The sequence below is a fragment of the Oncorhynchus nerka genome, linkage group LG26, assembly GCF_034236695.1.
Source record: "Oncorhynchus nerka isolate Pitt River linkage group LG26, Oner_Uvic_2.0, whole genome shotgun sequence".
NCBI classification, from domain to species: domain Eukaryota; kingdom Metazoa; phylum Chordata; class Actinopteri; order Salmoniformes; family Salmonidae; genus Oncorhynchus; species Oncorhynchus nerka.
The window spans coordinates 28,830,345-28,849,929 of NC_088421.1; the positions used below are offsets into that span (position 1 = coordinate 28,830,345).

Below are 19,585 nucleotides of genomic sequence, written 5' to 3' on the forward strand. Positions count from 1 at the left end.
ATAATATATCAACCCGGGATGGTAGGTTTTTCAAAAGGACCGGGAGAAAGAATGGCTGCTTTACTCTGTTATGCAAAACTCACTCTGAGAGCCCCCACTTATCCACTTACGCAATGGGATCTCTCTCGCTCATTTTTCAAAATAAAAGCCTGAAATTATGTCTAAAGACTGTGGACACCTTAGGGAAGCCATAGAAAAATGAATCTGGTTGATATCCCTTTAAATGGAGGATAGGCATGCATAGGAATAGAGAGGATTTAAAATAAGAGGTACTTCCTGTTTGGATTTTCCTCAGGTTTTCACCTGCAATATCAGTTCTGTTATACTCACAGACAATATTTTGACAGTTTTGGAAACTTTAGAGTGTTCTCTATCCTAATCTGACAATTATATGCATATTCTAGTTTCTGGGGCTGAGAAATAGGCAGTTTCAAATGGGTACGTTTTTTAGCCAAAAACTATAATACTGCCCCTTACATGCAAACGGTTAAACCATTCACAATGATGCTGACTAAATTAACAACTATTAAAGGTTAACCACCATTTTTGTGGAGGGTGTTAATTGACCTGTTCAGTGTTGATGTGTTCATACAAAGGGGGTTTTGTACGGTGTAATATCACTGTGGTACCCGTATAGTCACAGTGATACACACCATAACAAAAACCTCCCACCAGAACCACACACCTGCTCTATGAGGATAGCAACACATTTAGATGGTTGTGGATAGGTGATCATACAAATATATATTAATTCTTCAAATATTAAAACATATTTTAACAATCAGTTAACTGTTTTGTAAAGTAGTATATGTTATAACATTACATTATTCTTTAGAATGACAAAATGTTACCTAAATCTTGCAGGTACAATGCTTTATAATTGTTACAAACATGTACATTATGAGCCTTTCTTATGGTAAGGTTTACAATGTATGAATTTCAACTCACTCAAAATAATAGCCATTTAGTCAGCATTAGTGTGAATTGTTTAACCTTTATTAATAGTTGTTATTTAGTCAGCATCATTATCAATGGTTTAACCTTTAATAGTTGTTATTTTGTCAGCATCATTATGAATAGTTTAACCTTTAATAGTTGTTATTTACAGTGTTCTTGCAACTCGCGTACGGCCTCGGGAGAGGCGAAGGTCGAGAGCCATGCATCCTCTGAAACACGACCCCGCCAAGAAGCACTGCTTTTTGACACACTGCTAGCTTAACCTGGAAGCCAGCCTCACCAATGTGTCGGGGGAAGCACTGTTTGTCTGCCATATGAGTTATGTTATACTCACAGACATAATTCAAACAGTTTTAGAAACTTCAGAGTGTTTTCTATCCAACATTAATACTAATATGCATATATTCCCATGTGGGACAGAGTAGGAGGCAGTTCAGTTTGGGCATGCAATTCATCCAAAGTGAAAATGCTGCCCCTATCCCTAACAGGTTTTAATGTTCCTTTTAGTTTATACTGTTGATGTAGAGACTCACAAGAGGCAGCTGCCAGCAGCAGCAACAGAGATGCAGGGGACATGGTTGATGTTGAAGCTGAACTGGTGGGAGCTATTCTTCTCTACTCTCCAGGACACAGAGGACCTCTAAGGACAGACAAACACACTGTTTATGTAGGGAAAGATCCTGAGGGAGGGTTTGCACTGATGTAGGAAGAGGGCAGGAGTATACTGTTTTCAGTATGTAGCCATACTAATGCATTTATCCAGGTCCTCTAGATAGCTGCAATAAATAATCAATTAGGCTATGTTTATTATGAATAAAATAAATAATCTCCAATATTTAACACTGTGGGACATTCATATTAAATAAAATGTTTTATTCTTTGAGAGTTAAGAGGCTTTTATCATGTAGATATCTAGCAGGTTTGTGGTTTACATATATCTTTATGATTATTCCCATTTTTTGAATGATTGCAGGGTTGAGGTCAATTCCAAATTAATTTGAAATGTCAATTCTTGAGTTCACTCGAAGTGAAGCATTTATGTGGAATTCAATTTGGATTTCAACAATCTTCAAGTTATGGAATTCGAATTGAATTGGAATTAGACAGTTTGGACTGTTTGAATTGGAATTGTAAAAACATTTAACCTTCAGAATTGTAATTCATATTCGTACATTTCCTAGTTAAAGGAATGAATCCCCGTAATATCAAACATTTGTTTTTAGTCATTTCAACTTGTATTATTTCCAGTATGGCTAGGCTTTCTGAACAATGACATTGTCTGCCTGAAAACCTGAGGGAATTTAATTTGAATTTGTTGAATTGTTGAGAATAATATTGAATTGGTAATTGAATTCTTGGAATTTACCTAACATTAGAATTCAGAGGAATTGAATGATCTCTGAAATCAGAGACTGACTTGGAATTTGAATTGAATTAAATGGAATTTAAAGGGAGAGAGGGTTGTATTAGAATTTAATTTGTGGAATTAACCACAACCCTGAACGATCGACTTTCATGACATCCAATATTGAGGAAGCATGTGTAGAGCTGGTCAACTTAAATGGACCTCATGTAATTAGAGTGTGAATCCAATTGGTGCAATATCTGCTGAAGCAAACAGCTGATGCCACCACACTCTGGTTTCCCTTCTGAACTGGCTCCGCTTTATATCTTTTTCAAGACACCTTATTTACATTCAGCTCTATATGAGCCTAATCCAATCCAGAGTTGTAATTACTGGTAGATGTAAATGAATGTCCTCATTAAGTGTACTGAAATATACAATGAAGAAAAACCGCAACATGTAAAGTATTAGTCCAATGTTTAATGAGCTGAAATAAAAGATCCCAGAAATTCTCCATATGCTCAAACGGCTTATTTATCTCAAGTTTTGTGCACAAATGTGTTACATCCTTGTTAGTGAGCATTTCTCCTTTGCCAAGATAATCCATCTACCTGACAGGTTCGGCATATCAAGAAGCTGATTAAACAGTATGATGATCATTGCACAGGTGTACCTTGTGCAGGAGACAGGCCACTCTAAAATGTGCAGTTTTGTCACACAACACAATGACACAGATGTCTCAAGTTTTGAGGGAATGTGCAATTGGCATGCTGACTGCATGAATGCCCATCAGAGCTGTTACCAGATAAGTTCATGTTAATTTCTCTACCATAAACCCGCATCCCATGTCAATTTATAGAACTTGGCAGTACGTCCAACCGGCCTCACAACTGCAGACCACGTGTATGGCGTCGTGTGGGTGAGTGGTTTGTTGATGTCAAAATTGTGAACAGAGTGCCCCATGGTGGCGTGGGGTTTTGATATGGGCAGGCATAAGCTACAGACAACGAACACAAATTTGTTTTGTCGATGAAAATTTTAGTGCACAGAGATTCCCTGACAGGATCCTGAGGCACATTGTTGTGCCATTCATCCGCCTCAAGTTTCAGCATGATAATGCGCAGCCCCATGTCTCAAGGATCTGTACACATGTCCTGGTAGCAGAAAATGTCCCATTTCTTCCATGGCCTGCATACTCATCAGACATGTCACCCAATGAGCATGTTTGGGATGCTCTGGATCGATGTGTACGACAGCATGTTCCAGTTCCAGCCTCCTCTAATTCAGTTACTTCATTTGACTGATTTACTTATATGAAATGTATCTCAGTAAAATCTTTGCATGTTGTTTTAATATTTTTGTTCAGTAGATGAGACTGATAGCAGACTTTCGCTGTTAACTAAAAACAGTAATGGGCCAAGTATATACTGTAATATACGGTAAACAATGAGCAGAACAGAACCAATTATTGTTCTACTCAACATGTAACTGTGAAACTAGTGATGTATTTACTCTACTTCTCCTTTAATCCTTAATCTTTGACTTCTATGCAAATACATTTCCCTCTCTGTATATAAAGGAGCCTCTCTTTCACTCAGTTGGAGGAAATAAGTATTGTTCCCATCAGCTCAGATTCCTCACAAACTCAGTTCCCTGCATCTCTGCTGCTGCTGCTGGCAGCTGCCTCCTGTGAGTTCCTTCAAGGGATTAGGAGTTTGAAAGCAAAACATGCTATGTTTTGAATGAATATTACAATAACATAATCCAACTGTATATTTTGATTTGCCTCCCCAGGTGTGTGCGGCATTGTTGACCCGGATCTCACCCAGCCAAGCTCAATGGTTGTAAAACCTGGAGAATCTTTGAGCATCACCCGTATCAGTGATGATAGCTATACCACAGACTGGATTAGACATCCTGTAGATAAAGCTATGGAATGGATCGGTGACTCAGATGGAAACTGCAAGGATTCCTTGAAAAGCAGGTTCAGCATTTCCAAAGATGATTCCAGCAACATAGTCACTTTAGAAGGGCAGAGAATTCTAACTGAAGACACAGCTGTGTATTACTGTGTCAGATATAATGACACACAGTGGTGTGAAGCAAAGCACGACCTGTACAAAAACAACAAAGATGTGTCACATGAACCCATTGTTCCCTCAGGTCATATTGTCATAGTCAAAATAGACACATCCTGGGAATTTGAGAAAAACTGTCTGAAAAGCTTTTTACAGTACATATCTAAAATAATTAATAAATGTTTCTGCAATCATATTTTAGCCTGAATATCAGACATGTACATGTAATTTCACAGTTGTTTAATGTTTATAATAAGTTTAAAAGCAGATCTTTAAATTCAGTGAAAGTTTTTCTTTGTTATTTTAGTGATAGAAATGATGAACATCCAAATGCACTAAAAGGGCTGGACGCCTGGTATTCAACAGAAAGGTTAAACCATTCATAATGATGCTGACTAAATAACAGCTATTAAAGATTAAACCTTTCATAATGATGCTGACTAAATAACAGCTATTAAAGGTTAAACCATTCATAATGATGCTGACTAATTAACAACTATTAAAGGTTAAACCATTCATAATGATGCTGACTAAATAACAGCTATTAAAGATTAAACCATTCATAATGACGCTGACTAAATAACAGCTATTAAAGATTAAACCATTCATAATGATGCTGACTAAATAACAGCTATTAAAGGTTAAACCATTCATAATGATGCTGACTAAATAACAGCTATTAAAGATTAAACCATTCATAATGATGCTGACTAAATAACAGCTATTAAAGGTTAAACCTTTCATAATGATGCTGACTAAATAACAGCTATTAAAGGTTCAACCATTCATAATGATGCTGCCTAAATAACAGCTATTAAAGGTTAAACCATTCATAATGATGCTGACTAAATAACAGCTATTAAAGGTTAAACCATTCATAATGATGCTGACTAATTAACAACTATTAAAGGTTAAACCATTCATAATGATGCTGACTAAATAACAGCTATTAAAGGTGAAACCATTCATAATGATGCTGACTAAATAACAGCTATTAAAGACTAAACCATTCATAATGATGCTGACTAAATAACAGCTATTAAAGGTGAAACCATTCATAATGATGCTGACTAAATAACAGCTATTAAAGACTAAACCATTCATAACGATGCTGACTAATTAACAACTATTAAAGGTTAAACCATTCATAATGATGCTGACTAAATAACAGCTATTAAAGGTGAAACCATTCATAATGATGCTGACTAAATAACAGCTATTAAAGACTAAATCATTTAATGATGCTGACTAAATAACAAATGAAACCATTCATAATGATGCTGACTAAATAACAGCTATTAAAGGTGAAACCATGATCTGACTAATTAACAGCTATTAAAGACTAAACCATTCATAATGATGCTGACTAAATAACAGCTATTAAAGGTGAAACCATTCATAATGATGCTGACTAAATAACAGCTATTAAAGACTAAACCATTCATAACAATGCTGACTAATTAACAACTATTAAAGGTGAAACCATTCATAATGATGCTGACTAAATAACAGCTATTAAAGATTAAACCATTCATAATGATGCTGACTATATAACAGCTATTAAAGATTCAACCATTCATAATGATGCTGACTAAATAACAGCTATTAAAGATTAACCCATTCGTAATTATGCTGACTAAATAACAGCTATTAAAGGTTAAACCATTCATAATGATGCTGACTAAATAACAGTGATTAAAGGTTAAACCATTCATAATGATGCTGACTAAATAACAGCTATTAATGATTAAACCATTCATAATGATGCTGACTAAATAACAACTATTAAAGGTTAAACCATTCATAATGATGCTAACTAAATAACAACTATTAAAGGTTAAACCATTCATAATGATGCTGACTAAATAACAACTATTAAAGGTTAAACCATTCATAATGATGCTGTCACGTTCATTATAACGAGGAGACCAAAGCACAGCATGATTAGAATACATTTTTCTTTTAATGAACGAAGAACACTTGAGCCACCTTAAAATCAGTATTTCAAATGACCTTAAATTCATTATCCAAATGGCCCTCCCATGAGGCTTATCAGATCACAAAGGAAAGCCATGATAGAGGTCAAAAGTCATACCACCCTTTCACAGTAATGTTTCTTACTATATTTGACAAATTAAAGAAAAACCATCAAACATATTCTACATGTTGTATCCCAGGTTCCCAGAACATTCCTTTATCTAAAATTCCATATCTGTGTGTAGCCCTTTAATCCTTTGTTGACGCTTTTCTTTTTTGATGGTTCGTCTGAGGGCATAATTTCTTTTAAGCGTCCGGATTAGTCTCCCGCTCCTTGAAAGCAGCAGCTCTAGCCTTTAGCTCGATACAGATGTTGCTTGTAATCCATGGCTTCTGGTTGGGATATGTACGTACAGTCACTGTGGGGACGAGGTCGTCGATGCACTTATTGATGAAGCCGATGACTGAGGTGGTGTATTCCTCAATGCCATTGGATGAATCCGGAACATATTCCAGTCTGTGCTAGCAAAACAGTCCTGTAGTGTAGCATCCGCATCATCTGACCACTTCTGTATTGAGCATGTCACTGGTACATCCTGCTTAGTTTTTGCTTGTAAGCAGTAATCAGGAGGATAGAATTGTGGTCAGATTTGCCAAATGGAGGGTGGGGGAGAGCTTTGTATGCATCTCTGTGTGTGGAGTGAAGGTGGTCCAGGATTTCTTCCCCCTGGTTGCACATGTGACATGCTGGTTAAAATGAGGTAAAACTGATTTAAGTTTGCCTGCATTAAAGTCGTCGGCCACTAGGAGCGCCACTTCTGGGTGAGCATTTTCTTCTTTGCTTACGTCCTTATAGAGTTGTTTGAGAGCGGTCTAAGTGCCAGCTTCGCTTTGTGGTGGTAAAGAGACGGCTACGAATAATGCAGATGAGAACAGTGTCAAAGTAACAAAAGTTTATTACTAGTACGGGGAAAAGCAAAATGACAGGTCAAGGCAGGCAAAGGCCAGTAATCCAGATTAGAGGTAGATCGATTAATCGGAATGGTGAATTAAATTAGGGCCGATTTCAAGTTTTCATAACAATCGGTGTATTTTTGGACACCGATTTGGCCGATTTAAAAAAAATGTAATTAGGCAAGTTAGTTAACGCTCCAATACCTGATAATGCATCCTCTAACTGGAGTGAGTGCTCCTGGTCAAACTTCAAAACCGAGTGGTCAGGGCTCTTAGCGTTGCGAACATTTGATGCCTCAAAAGCTGTGCTTGCAAGCTCTCTGAGTTGTAAGATAGGCAAGCCAACGTGGGCGGCGGGGCCAAAGTAGGTAATGAAGGTAGGATACATGTTCGACAGGAACATTTGTTTAAATGGTAACAGGTCTTCCATGCCTGTTTCAGTGAGTAGGCCAAAGTAAGCTGAACGAAGCCTATGATAGTAAGCTTGTGGGTGTTCGTTCCGAGCTTGTTTGACCGTGTTAGCCAGTGAGCTATCGTGTTTGTGAGTCGCAGAACCACTGAATTCTAATTTCAAAGTTTAGGGTAGTCAGTTAGCACGTGTTGCTGTTGTAGGCGAATGAACCTTGTCACGTGTCTATTCGACGTTCGACGTTCGCTTCAATAGGTCAACCCTTTCAGAACCCGTAGCTTTCGGGTAGCCATCCAACGCATCCTCTATGTCAGATAGGAACGTATCATTTGGCTGACCTGGAACGGGGTCAAAGGTGGGGAAAATCTTGACAAGTTTGCCAAGGTATTCCGCGTCAAGCGGGCGGAGAGGGTTGGCTTCATCCTGTGGGGAAAGTGGGGCCGAAAGGACAATAGGAGAAGCCAAGCTCTGGCTTTGTTGGCCAAGAGGCGCCATATTACTCAGTGCCAAATGGCCAAGAGGAGAAGACTGAGGGACACATGATGGAGGCAATGTCTGAAACCTATCGTCTTCACTCCTTTCAGTACCGGGCTCCGGTAGCTTGGAGGATAGTCACGATGTAGAGCGTGACCATTCTGGACTTCCTCCAGATGGTACCTAAGGGTGGTATTCTGCTGCATTGCAGAGTCCACTTGAGTGCTTACAGTACTGATTTTGGACACGTGAGTGTCGCACTTGCTCCTTTCGGTCTCAAACTTATCTGTCATGGTTTGCAGATAGAGATCTTGAGTACGGAGCGAGAGATTCAGTGAGGAGATTTCTTCCGCTTGCTTAGATTTCCATCTTCATCATGCGAGTTCTCTCATCATTCATTTGGTCAGTGACTTCGATGAGTTCTGCTTATTTGTCATCCAACTTAGTCATTGTGTTCATCAATTGATTTTCTTTGGTCTGCAGAATTTTGAGTAGAACCGTGTTACTCTAAGTAACATTCAACAAAACTGCCTGCATGTTATCAAATTGCGCGCTCCTGTTTGTAGATAACTCAACAGATGTATCTAGTTTGGAGTGGACAACATCATATGTAGTTCAGGCTAAATCGAGTTGTTCCTGGAGACCACGATTTTGTTGAAGAGTTTGTGCTCGTTCATCGTCATAAGTATTTGCAATTACATTTAATTGTTCAGATTTCAAATGCAGTTCCTCGACTAGCAGAATGTTTTCATTTCCTGCTTTTGACAATAGTTGCTCAGTTCTCTCCACCTGTCCCCTCATGTTAGCCATGTCTGGCACGTGCTTCAGCTGTGCACTGTGGTATTGGACCAATGCCACATTTTTATGGTGATACATCAGTGCAAAAGTGGGGAGAACCGTCACAAAGCCTGTGTTTGATGGTTGATTTTGGAGAGAGTTCGCAATTCCGGCTGTTTTTTTGCTTAACCTCTTAAGTCGACCCTCTACTTTTTTGAACATTCTGTTAAAAATCGCGCAACATTTCACCGCCCTGCTACTCATGCCAGGAATATAGTATATGCATTTGCTTAGTCTGTGTGGATAGAAAACACTCAGACGTTTATAACATTACATTTTACATTTAAGTCATTTAGCAGACGCTCTTATCCAGAGCGACTTACAAATTGGTGCATTCACCTTATGACCTCCAGTGGAACAGTAGTGCATCTAAATCTTTTCAGGGGGGGGGGTGAGAGGGATTACTTTATCCTATCCTAGGTATTCCTTAAAGAGGTGGGGTTTCAGGTGTCTCCGGAAGGTGGTGATTGACTCCGCTGTCCTGGCGTCGTGAGGGAGTTTGTTCCACCATTGGGGGGCCAGAGCAGCGAACAGTTTTGACTGGGCTGAGCGGGAACTGTACTTCCTCAGTGGTAGGGAGGCGAGCAGGCCAGAGGTGGATGAACGCAGTGCCCTTGTTTGGGTGTAGGGCCTGATCAGAGCCTGGAGGTACTGAGGTGCCGTTCCCCTCACAGCTCCGTAGGCAAGCACCATGGTCTTGTAGCGGATGCGAGCTTCAACTGGAAGCCAGTGGAGGGAGCGGAGGAGCGGGGTGACGTGAGAGAACTTGGGAAGGTTGAACACCAGACGGGCTGCGGCGTTCTGGATGAGTTGTAGGGGTTTAATGGCACAGGCAGGGAGCCCAGCCAACAGCGAGTTGCAGTAATCCAGACGGGAGATGACAAGTGCCTGGATTAGGACCTGCGCCGCTTCCTGTGTGAGGCAGGGTCGTACTCTGCGGATGTTGTAGAGCATGAACCTACAGGAACGGGCCACCGCCTTGATGTTAGTTGAGAACGACAGGGTGTTGTCCAGGATCACGCCAAGGTTCTTAGCGCTCTGGGAGGAGGACACAATGGAGTTGTCAACCGTGATGGCGAGATCATGGAACGGGCAGTCCTTCCCCGGGAGGAAGAGCAGCTCCGTCTTGCCGAGGTTCAGCTTGAGGTGGTGATCCGTCATCCACACGGATATGTCTGCCAGACATGCAGAGATGCGATTCGCCACCTGGTCATCAGAAGGGGGAAAGGAGAAGATTAATTGTGTGTCGTCTGCATAGCAATGATAGGAGAGACCATGTGAGGTTATGACAGAGCCAAGTGACTTGGTGTATAGCGAGAATAGGAGAGGGCCTAGAACAGAGCCCTGGGGGACACCAGTGGTGAGAGCACGTGGTGTGGAGACGGATTCTCGCCACGCCACCTGGTAGGAGCGACCTGTCAGGTAGGACGCAATCCAAGCGTGGGCCGCGCCGGAGATGCCCAACTCGGAGAGGGTGGAGAGGAGGATCTGATGGTTCACAGTATCGAAGGCAGCCGATAGGTCTAGAAGGATGAGAGCAGAGGAGAGAGAGTTAGCTTTAGCAGTGCGGAGCGCCTCCGTGATACAGAGAAGAGCAGTCTCAGTTGAATGACTAGTCTTGAAACCTGACTGATTTGGATCAAGAAGGTCATTCTGAGAGAGATAGCGGGAGAGCTGGCCAAGGACGGCACGTTCAAGAGTTTTGGAGAGAAAAGAAAGAAGGGATACTGGTCTGTAGTTGTTGACATCGGAGGGATCGAGTGTAGGTTTTTTCAGAAGGGGTGCAACTCTCGCTCTCTTGAAGACGGAAGGGACGTAGCCAGCGGTCAGGGATGAGTTGATGAGCGAGGTGAGGTAAGGGAGGAGGTCTCCGGAAATGGTCTGGAGAAGAGAGGAGGGGATAGGGTCAAGCGGGCAGGTTGTAGGGCGGCCGGCCGTCACAAGACGCGAGATTTCATCTGGAGAGAGAGGGGAGAAAGAGGTCAGAGCACAGGGTAGGGCAGTGTGAGCAGAACCAGCGGTGTCGTTTGACTTAGCAAACGAGGATCGGATGTCGTCGACCTTCTTTTCAAAATGGTTGACGAAGTCATCTGCAGAGAGGGAGGAGGGGGGGGAGGGGGAGGAGGATTCAGGAGGGAGGAGAAGGTTGCAAAGAGCTTCCTAGGGTTAGAGGCAGATGCTTGGAATTTAGAGTGGTAGAAAGTGGCTTTAGCAGCAGAGAGAGAAGAGGAAAATGTAGAGAGGAGGGAGTGAAAGGATGTCAGGTCCGCAGGGAGGCGAGTTTTCCTCCATTTCCGCTCGGCTGCCCGGAGCCCTGTATAAAACTGGTTAAATCACTGCTGTGGCTTTACCAGAACGGCATTTACATCGAAAAGCACAGGAAAAACTGATCACTGAAAATGGGAAAATATATCCATGCGCTACTTGAACCCATTGATAAAGGTGAACCACAATTAATTGACTGAGGTTGCAGTACCTACAGCTTCCACACGGTGTCTAGAGTCTTGTCATTTCCCTTCGAGTTTTTTCTTGGTCAAACACATGCAGGGCACCGTATCTCCTCTGGTCTAGGACCGGATATTTTCGTTGAGTTTCTAGCCGGACATTTTTCCAGACGGACAGCTAATGATCTTTACATCGCCTCCTGATGAATTTTATCGCTTATTAACGTTTACTAATACCTAAAGTTGCATTACAAACGTATTTCGAAGTGTTTTGTGAAAGTTTATCGTCGACTTTTTGAATTTTAAAAAATGACGTTACGTTTTGAAACAATGTTTTTTTCGTTTATCACACAGTCTACATATAACGATATCTAGGCTTTATATGGACCGATTTAATCGAAATAAAGACCCAAATAGTGTTTATGGGACATCTAGGAGTGCCAACAAAGAAGATGGTGAAAGGTAATGAATGTTTTCTATTTTATTGTGCGGTTTGTGTAACGCCGAAATGCTAATTATTTTGTTTACGTCCCCTGTGGGTCTTTTGGGGTGTTACATGCTATCAGATAATAGCTTCTCATGCTTTCGCCGAAAAGCATTTTAAAAATCTGACTTGTTGCCTGGATTCACAACGAGTGTAGCTTTAATTCGATACCCTGCATGTGTATTTTAATGAACTTTTGAGTTTTAACTAATACTATTAGCATTTAGCATAGCGCATTTGCATTTCCAGAGCTCTAGTTGGGACGCAAGCGTCCCGAGTAGAAGCAACAGGTTAATGTCATAATTAGGGTTGGTATCGCTGCTGAGGCCAGAGATCAATCATTTTATGGGTGGTGACCCCTCCTTTGATAGCTTGCACATTATTAGAAATGCAAGTTTGGGTTTGGAATTCATTGGAGGCTGCAAAGACAAGAGTAATCTATTTATAGATGTTGACGAACCATCAGTACCGTACCAGTCATGTGGAAGTTGGACGGTATTAAACTGGGTATTAAACTTTAATTAACCTGAGATGTTGCTTCATCCAGGCTAATATGAGAAGTTTAAAAGTGTCTCATTTGATTGGAAGAACATTAAGGTATGTTCAACAATTTTCACTTATTAAATTGAATGAGACAATAATCCATACAATCTCCATTGAGTGGATATGATAAGTGTAAACAGTAAATCAAATGTTGGGAACATTCAACACTGGTGCACTTCTCCCTAAGGCCGAAACCACATGGTATTTTCTGGGGCGGGGCTTCTGTCAGTACTGGATTACTGAATGGTTTTTGCAAAAACCAAATTTTACTGATTGATCAATTTAATGATACATCAGACCTGTATAGGTTATTTGGGAATTAAACTTTAATTAACCTGAGAAGTTTCTTCATCTAGGTTAGTTTGGAAAAAGTTTACAATGTCTTATTTAGAAATCTCATCAATTTGGATATTATTTAAAATATCTGTTTCAGAATGTAAATTGCCAGATTTACACTTATTAGTTCAATTGGATAAGACCGTATCCGTCTGGATATCAAAAGTAATGACTTGAGTGTGACCTGAATAATTCTTCATGAACGAATATCCTGGTCAGCGGTCAATGATTTCACACGCTGAATTCAAACGGAACGACCCGGGGTGGGACTTCTGTTCCGCAAGGCGGAGGAATTTCAATGTAGCACAAGAAAACAAAATGGCTATTTTCCCTTGTTTGCTTTAGCATGCAAGCTAAACCCTCCTTTGTGCCTGTAAATGCAGCACATAGGATTTCCTTGGATATATATTGCTGGTCAAGCTTATATCTCCTGAATTTCATTCGGCTGGCTCTTTGTCCTCGCTCGAGAAATTAATAATGACAGAGCCTACCCGTGTCTGAAACGCGCCAGGCAGAAATAGCCCTGCGTTTGGCCAAACGCTCTATTTCTCAGATTTCTAGAATGAGCTTTTTTGGCTCTCATACAGAAATGTATTCGCTTACGTTACCCATTGACAACGTCAGCGAATAACACGGAGGCGGGGAATCTTCAGCACACACACACACACCTAATAATGCTTGTCTTTAACACTCCAAAAATGTGTACAATAACTTGGTATATTATGTAATATGTTTTTACATTTTATACAGGCTGAATCAAAATGAAAGCGTCATTCTATTTTAGATTCCTATTAGGGGGCTCCAATAATGTTGTTTCTTTGTCTATGCCGGATTAAGTGATATGAAATGCTATTCTATAAAATAATTTCTCCGTAATTAATATTACCTGATTGAGCTAATCATGTAAATGTAATTAACTAGAAAGTATGGCAACACAAAATAATATTTATAGAGCTGTTATCTTCCAAATAAACTATTAAAGACCTAGTAATATTTTACATCAATAGCAATCAATATTAATCATCATCTTAATTCAGTCTCATCTGAATGTTGTAAATTCTTGGTTATCTGCACAAACCCTGGCTAACAAGTTGAATCAGCAATGCAAAATTGGGTTTAATTATTTATTTACTAAATACCTAACTAATCACACGTAATTACACATACACATAATTAAATCATAACTTGATTAAAAATTACGCCATAAAGGAAAACGTCCCTAGCGGGCGGAACAGATGTGACAGCATGTTACACAAAAGAAAAGGGGCTGGGTTGGAGTGAAAGAGCGGGAAGACTGAGGAACAAAGGGCGAAGCTGTGCTATCGTAAATGCAGTATCTTATGCATTCTAAATTACCGTCCATTTGGAAAAGGAAAATGCAATAAATATTTACTCTGAGCTGCGCTTCAGTAGGTTGGTGGTAGATGGAAGGCCGTGTTGCCCAACCAAGTCCTTTGAAGAATGTCTCTGGTTGTCAATCGGTTACGTTGTAATAACGTTGTTGTGTGATAGTCTGGATACTCTGTCTGTTCCTTCCTAACCCTCGTTTGCATCTGCTGTTGCTAACTTAACGGCTAGGAGGTCTCACTTCTGTAGTGAAAAAGAGCTCAAAGTTCATACCATTCACAACCAAAGCTCACGCTGATGTTAGCTTCGTTCTGCAGTTATTATCTGAACCATTCTGACATCGGACCGTTGTCCTCACGTCCTCGGAACAGGAGGTTACATTGTCGTCAAGGTTTTATATAGGAAGGGAGAGGAGAGCGTGTTTGAAAAGTTGTATAGCCCATGTCCATTCACAGGGGCGGGCCACTGATTGAGCAGAGCCCTATCTTATGAAAACCCAAATCTCACATTTTAGAAGCTAAAATCACATTTCATCCCATCATGAATAATTTAATATTCAAACATTTAAATTGAACAACAATTCCATGTGAATCCGATAACTCTGATGTGTAGACTTTCCACTGTAGAGTTTATGTCATCTTATCATTGATGGGAATGTCTCAGATGACAACCGAGCTGACATCATATTCATTAAGTACCACCGCATATGTTCAATTGGTCGGATTACCAGAATATAGTTAATTTTCTCTCCACCTTCTGATGTTCCCAAAATCTCTATGTTAACCAAGGGTTTTGCAAATGTAACATCAGCAGGGTAGAGAGAGGAAAAAGGGGGGAAGAGGTATTTATGACTGTCATAAACCTACCCCCAGGCCAACGTCATGACAGTCCCCCCATGTTGGGTTCAATCTTGCGATTAACCTGCATGTTGCAAACCAACATAAAAAATGACCATGGGTTGTCCTGGTTGTGGACCATCGTTGTGGTCCCTATCTGGTGGTCGACCCGGGGAGGGTTTCTGCGAATGAAGTCCGCTCATCAATTGGACATCCGACAGCAGATGTCCATTTGGTGGTCGCTGTTGCAGTCCCCCCCCTCTGGTGGTCGACCCGGGTAGGGTGTCTGCAAATGAAGAAGTCCGTTCCATGGCTGGCAGCGGATGTCCGGATGGGGATCGCCGTTCCCGACCGTCCAGGCTGTTCGTCTGGTCGTCCAGACTGGAAGATCTGGGCAGTAACTTAGGCAGATGTTAACAACGCACACACAATCATGATATATATCATTACATTTCCTCCCAAATGAGCTGCGTTGTGGCACTAACTGGTGGTTGTATGTGGAAGTTGTTTATGGCTCGATCACTTTCTACGTGCCGAAGAAAATGAAACAAAATGATTGAAAACTAAACAAATTATAGTTATGCCCCCTTGATCATCTAACTGGACTGTATTCTACCTACGTCCAAGGTCTTGGCAAAATGACCCTATCATGGCATGGTCTAATGTCACATCTAGGGCTTTCCTAATTTGCGGGTTGTTGCTTAGGGTACTATCCTAAGTTGATAACTATATGAGAAGTCTACAGCTGTAAGGCACTAGTTTTGGGCAGTCTACAGGGATGACCTATGGACTTCTGGGAAGAAAACTGGTGAGTACTGTAGCTGTAGAGTTAAAGGCCTCAAATAAATATTCAACTTTACTAAGGCTGGTATTCATCTCGGACCCTTAAGTGATCCTAGCATAAATCCTAATTGGATGTTCCGTTGTGCATGTGAGTTTATGCTTACGCAAGCGCACATGTCAAGGGAAGGAAACCAAGTATCCTGGCAGATTACAACTTGTTCAGAATGAGTCTGACGTAGTCAGGTAATTTTCAGGTCAATGCCTGGAGGTCAGTCAGAATTGGTGTCGAGGGAGTCTGTAGTGACTTTACTACCAGTCACTGTCTTCCACTATTGTAGTGGTGGTAGGTATGAAGAAGTATACTTCATAGCTAAGTTATCCATGGAGGAGCTAACCTCATGACGGAAGTACTCTAAGTATTAGACCAGTCGTACGTGGTGTGATCGTGGTTCATGACTTCTAATAACTTTTCTCCTGAATGGAGGGTTCTATTTATTAGTGGCGTGTGTAACCATTGAAGGAGTGCAATGGAGATTCCCTTCCCCGTGCTGCACTCTGAGTGACCCCTATGTTGCTATTATCAATAGCAATTTAACTTGTGAGGTTACTAATCCTCTTACTGAGTGTTGCTGGACTGACTGTGGAATTGGTACTGGTACTCAAGGGGTCCAGTTGTCCTACCGATGAGACCCCCGGACAGGGCCAAACAGGAAGGATATAACATCACCCACATTGCCAAAGTTCTATACAATATTGTGCTACTGAGGTATAATAAACAGATATATATCTAGAGTACAGGGAACATAAGGTTGAATATATTATTATAGACCTGCTACATCTACTGTCTCTTTTATATTATGACAGACCAGCTAGATCTACTGTCTCCATTTGACTTTGGCCATTGTTGCGGGCCTGCCCTCCCCTCAACAGCCTCAAATAGGCTATTTCATGTGGGTTGGGGTGGGGTGGCAGACACATTTCATCACGTTTCATTACATTTCATTACATTATTTCATCACATTTCATTTTTATATATTGCTTCTAAAATTTAAAAAAATCACAAATAATATTTTATATTATTAATTTCAAACAAGGGCATTAGCATGAGAAGAACTTACCAGTCCAAAACGGTGACATTGTTCCTCTTCTGCAGGCACCGTTACAGATTATACACAGTGGCTGCCAACGGTGTCCTCTCCATTCAAAAAATATTCCTCCACTTGGGAATCGCTAAATGAATCGTTCTACAACAATCTCTGTATTACTTTTCCGATCAATTTCTTCTAAAATTGTGTGTACATCTGTATATCTAGACTTAGGTTTAGCTTTCCCTGATTTAGTCGCCATACCGATTGATATATAAACAGCTGAATCTGCGTGTTTACCAAAACAATGCAGTGCGTAAAATGCGTAGCTTCTTCCGGAATAAAACTTCAATAGTGAATGATTCTCTTTACGCCTGAGTTTACGACATGGGTTGGTCTTCCAACACACAACCATTGGATATTGGCATTTACCTCAGCTCATTGGCTATCTACCCAGCTAGATTTCAAGACGATCAGTGGTCATTGGGTTAAAATACAGTCAATCAACGAAACAGCGGGCAAATCATTGGTGCACAACAATGTCATTACTTGTTGTCTTCAAATCGATTTATTTCAGTCAATACGTCCCGCGAAATGACTCATCAGGTTTGATTGTGTTACAAACAAACCAGTTGATTGTAGTGAAACCAAACATGACTGGAAAAGTCACGTTCTGTGTGGGTATTTACCTGGAATTTGTCATCGAAAATGGAATGAGACGGAATACACGACACAAGCGGTTCACAAAATGTTTCGTGTTAGGCTATAAAAAACTGATTTTATCAAACAAAAGATCATTCACTGTGTAACAATGAGCATTGGCATTGCAAACAGATGAAGATCGTCAAAGGTACACTATTTATTTTAATGCAGTTTGTGAATTTGTAAATCCTGTGCTGGTTGATTTTTTATATTTTTTATGGGCTCTATCCTCAGATAATCGCATCGTATTCTTTCGCAATAAATCCTTTTTTTTAAACTGACAACACAGTTGGATTAGCAAGATTCTTGGCTTTCGATACATGTGAGACACCTGTATTTTCATGAATGTTTAATATGACTATTTATGTAGCGATCACCGTATGTTGTGGAATTTCAGCCCGCAACCGGGTTCCGTGCTCAGAGGTTAACTAACCTCCAGACAAGCTTCAATGCCATACAACTCTCCTTCCGTGGCCTCCAACTGCTCTTAAACACAAATAAAACTAAATGCATGCTCTTCAACCGATCATTGCCCGCACCTGCCCGCCCATCCAGCATCACTACTCTGGACGGCTCTGACTTAGAATACGTGGATAACTACAAATACCTAGTTGTCTGGCTAGACTGTAAACTCTCCTTACAGACTCACATTAAGCATATCCAATCTAAAATTACATCTAGAATCGGCTTCCTATTTCGCAACAAAGCATCCTTCACTCATGCTACCAAACATACCCACGTAAAACTGACCAACCTACCGATCCTCGACTTTGGCGATGTCATCTATATAATAGCCTCCAACACTCTACTCAACAAATTGGATGCAGTCTATCACAGTGCCATCTGTTTTGTCACCAAAGCCCACCACTGCGACCTATACGCTCTCGTTGGCTGGCCCTCGCTTTATACTCATCGCTAAACTCACTGGCTACAGGTTATCTACAAGTCTCTGCTAGGTAAAGCCCCGTCTTATCTCAGCTCGCTTGTCATCATTGCAGCACCCACTTGTAGCACGCGCTCCAGCAGGTGTATCTCACTGGTCACCCCCAAAGCCAATTCCTCTTTTGGTCACCTTTCCTTCCAGTTCTCTGCTGCGACTGACTGGAACGAACTGCTAAAATCACTGAAGCTAGAGATTCCCATCTCCCTCACTAGCTTTGGCCAGGTCACAGTTGCAAATGAGAACTTGTTCTCAACTAGCCTACCTGGTTAAATAAAGGTGAAATGTTTTTTAAATTTTTTTAATTGCTATATTTTTTATGTCAAGGGGGATATGAAACAGTACATTAAAGTATTACTACTTGTGGTGGATGAAACATATTTAAGACAGTTAAGCAGAGCATTCATCAGTACTGGTCTTTATTTTTTCACATGGAGAGTGACTGTCCCCTGTTGGTGCATCAACAACACTAACACCATGTTTTTAACAGGTGTATCATTGTGTTATTATTTGACACATCCTTAGAATTGTACCTCATGTATATCCCTTTGTCATGGTCTACTGGTCATACTATACGCGTGTCTGTGTGTTTGTGCACGTCCTTCCTTTCTCTACCAGATGTTTTTTGTACGGCTATTCTCATTAGTTTAACCATAGTGAGTCTCTAGCACAGTAATACACTGCAGAGTCCTCTGGCTTCAGCAGGTTCATGTGCAGATAGAAATTAGTGCTGTCCTTCAACGCTGTGAATCTACCCTGTACTACAGGGGCATTGCTCTTGTTACTATCAGAGTAATAGTAAATGATCCATTCAAGTCCTTTTCCAGGTGCCTGGCGGATCCAGTGCATATAAGTGCTGCTTAGAGTGAATCCACTACAGGCACATGTGAGTTTGAGGGATCCTTTGGGGGTCCCCTGGACTGACTGTTCAGCCTGTGTGAGTACGACCTGACAGTGGACACCTGAGGGAGAAGAATGACAGGTCAGATCAATCAAGGAGTCACATCAGTATCACAGCAAAACAGGTTATACTGATCAGAATACAGTCAGGAAC

The 19,585-nt window shown here is 40.8% G+C and overlaps 1 long non-coding RNA gene across 1 annotated transcript; it reads right to left on the reverse strand.

Annotated features, from left to right (window-relative positions):
* Positions 1-13,948: 13,948 nt before the first annotated feature.
* LOC135564688 (uncharacterized) lies at positions 13,949-19,172 on the reverse strand. The gene is made up of 2 exons (XR_010461212.1): positions 16,923-19,172; positions 13,949-15,422 (listed from the first exon to the last, which is right to left on the reverse strand). It is a non-coding gene; the product is annotated as an uncharacterized LOC135564688 (long non-coding RNA).
* Between the last annotated feature and the right edge of the window lie 413 nt (positions 19,173-19,585).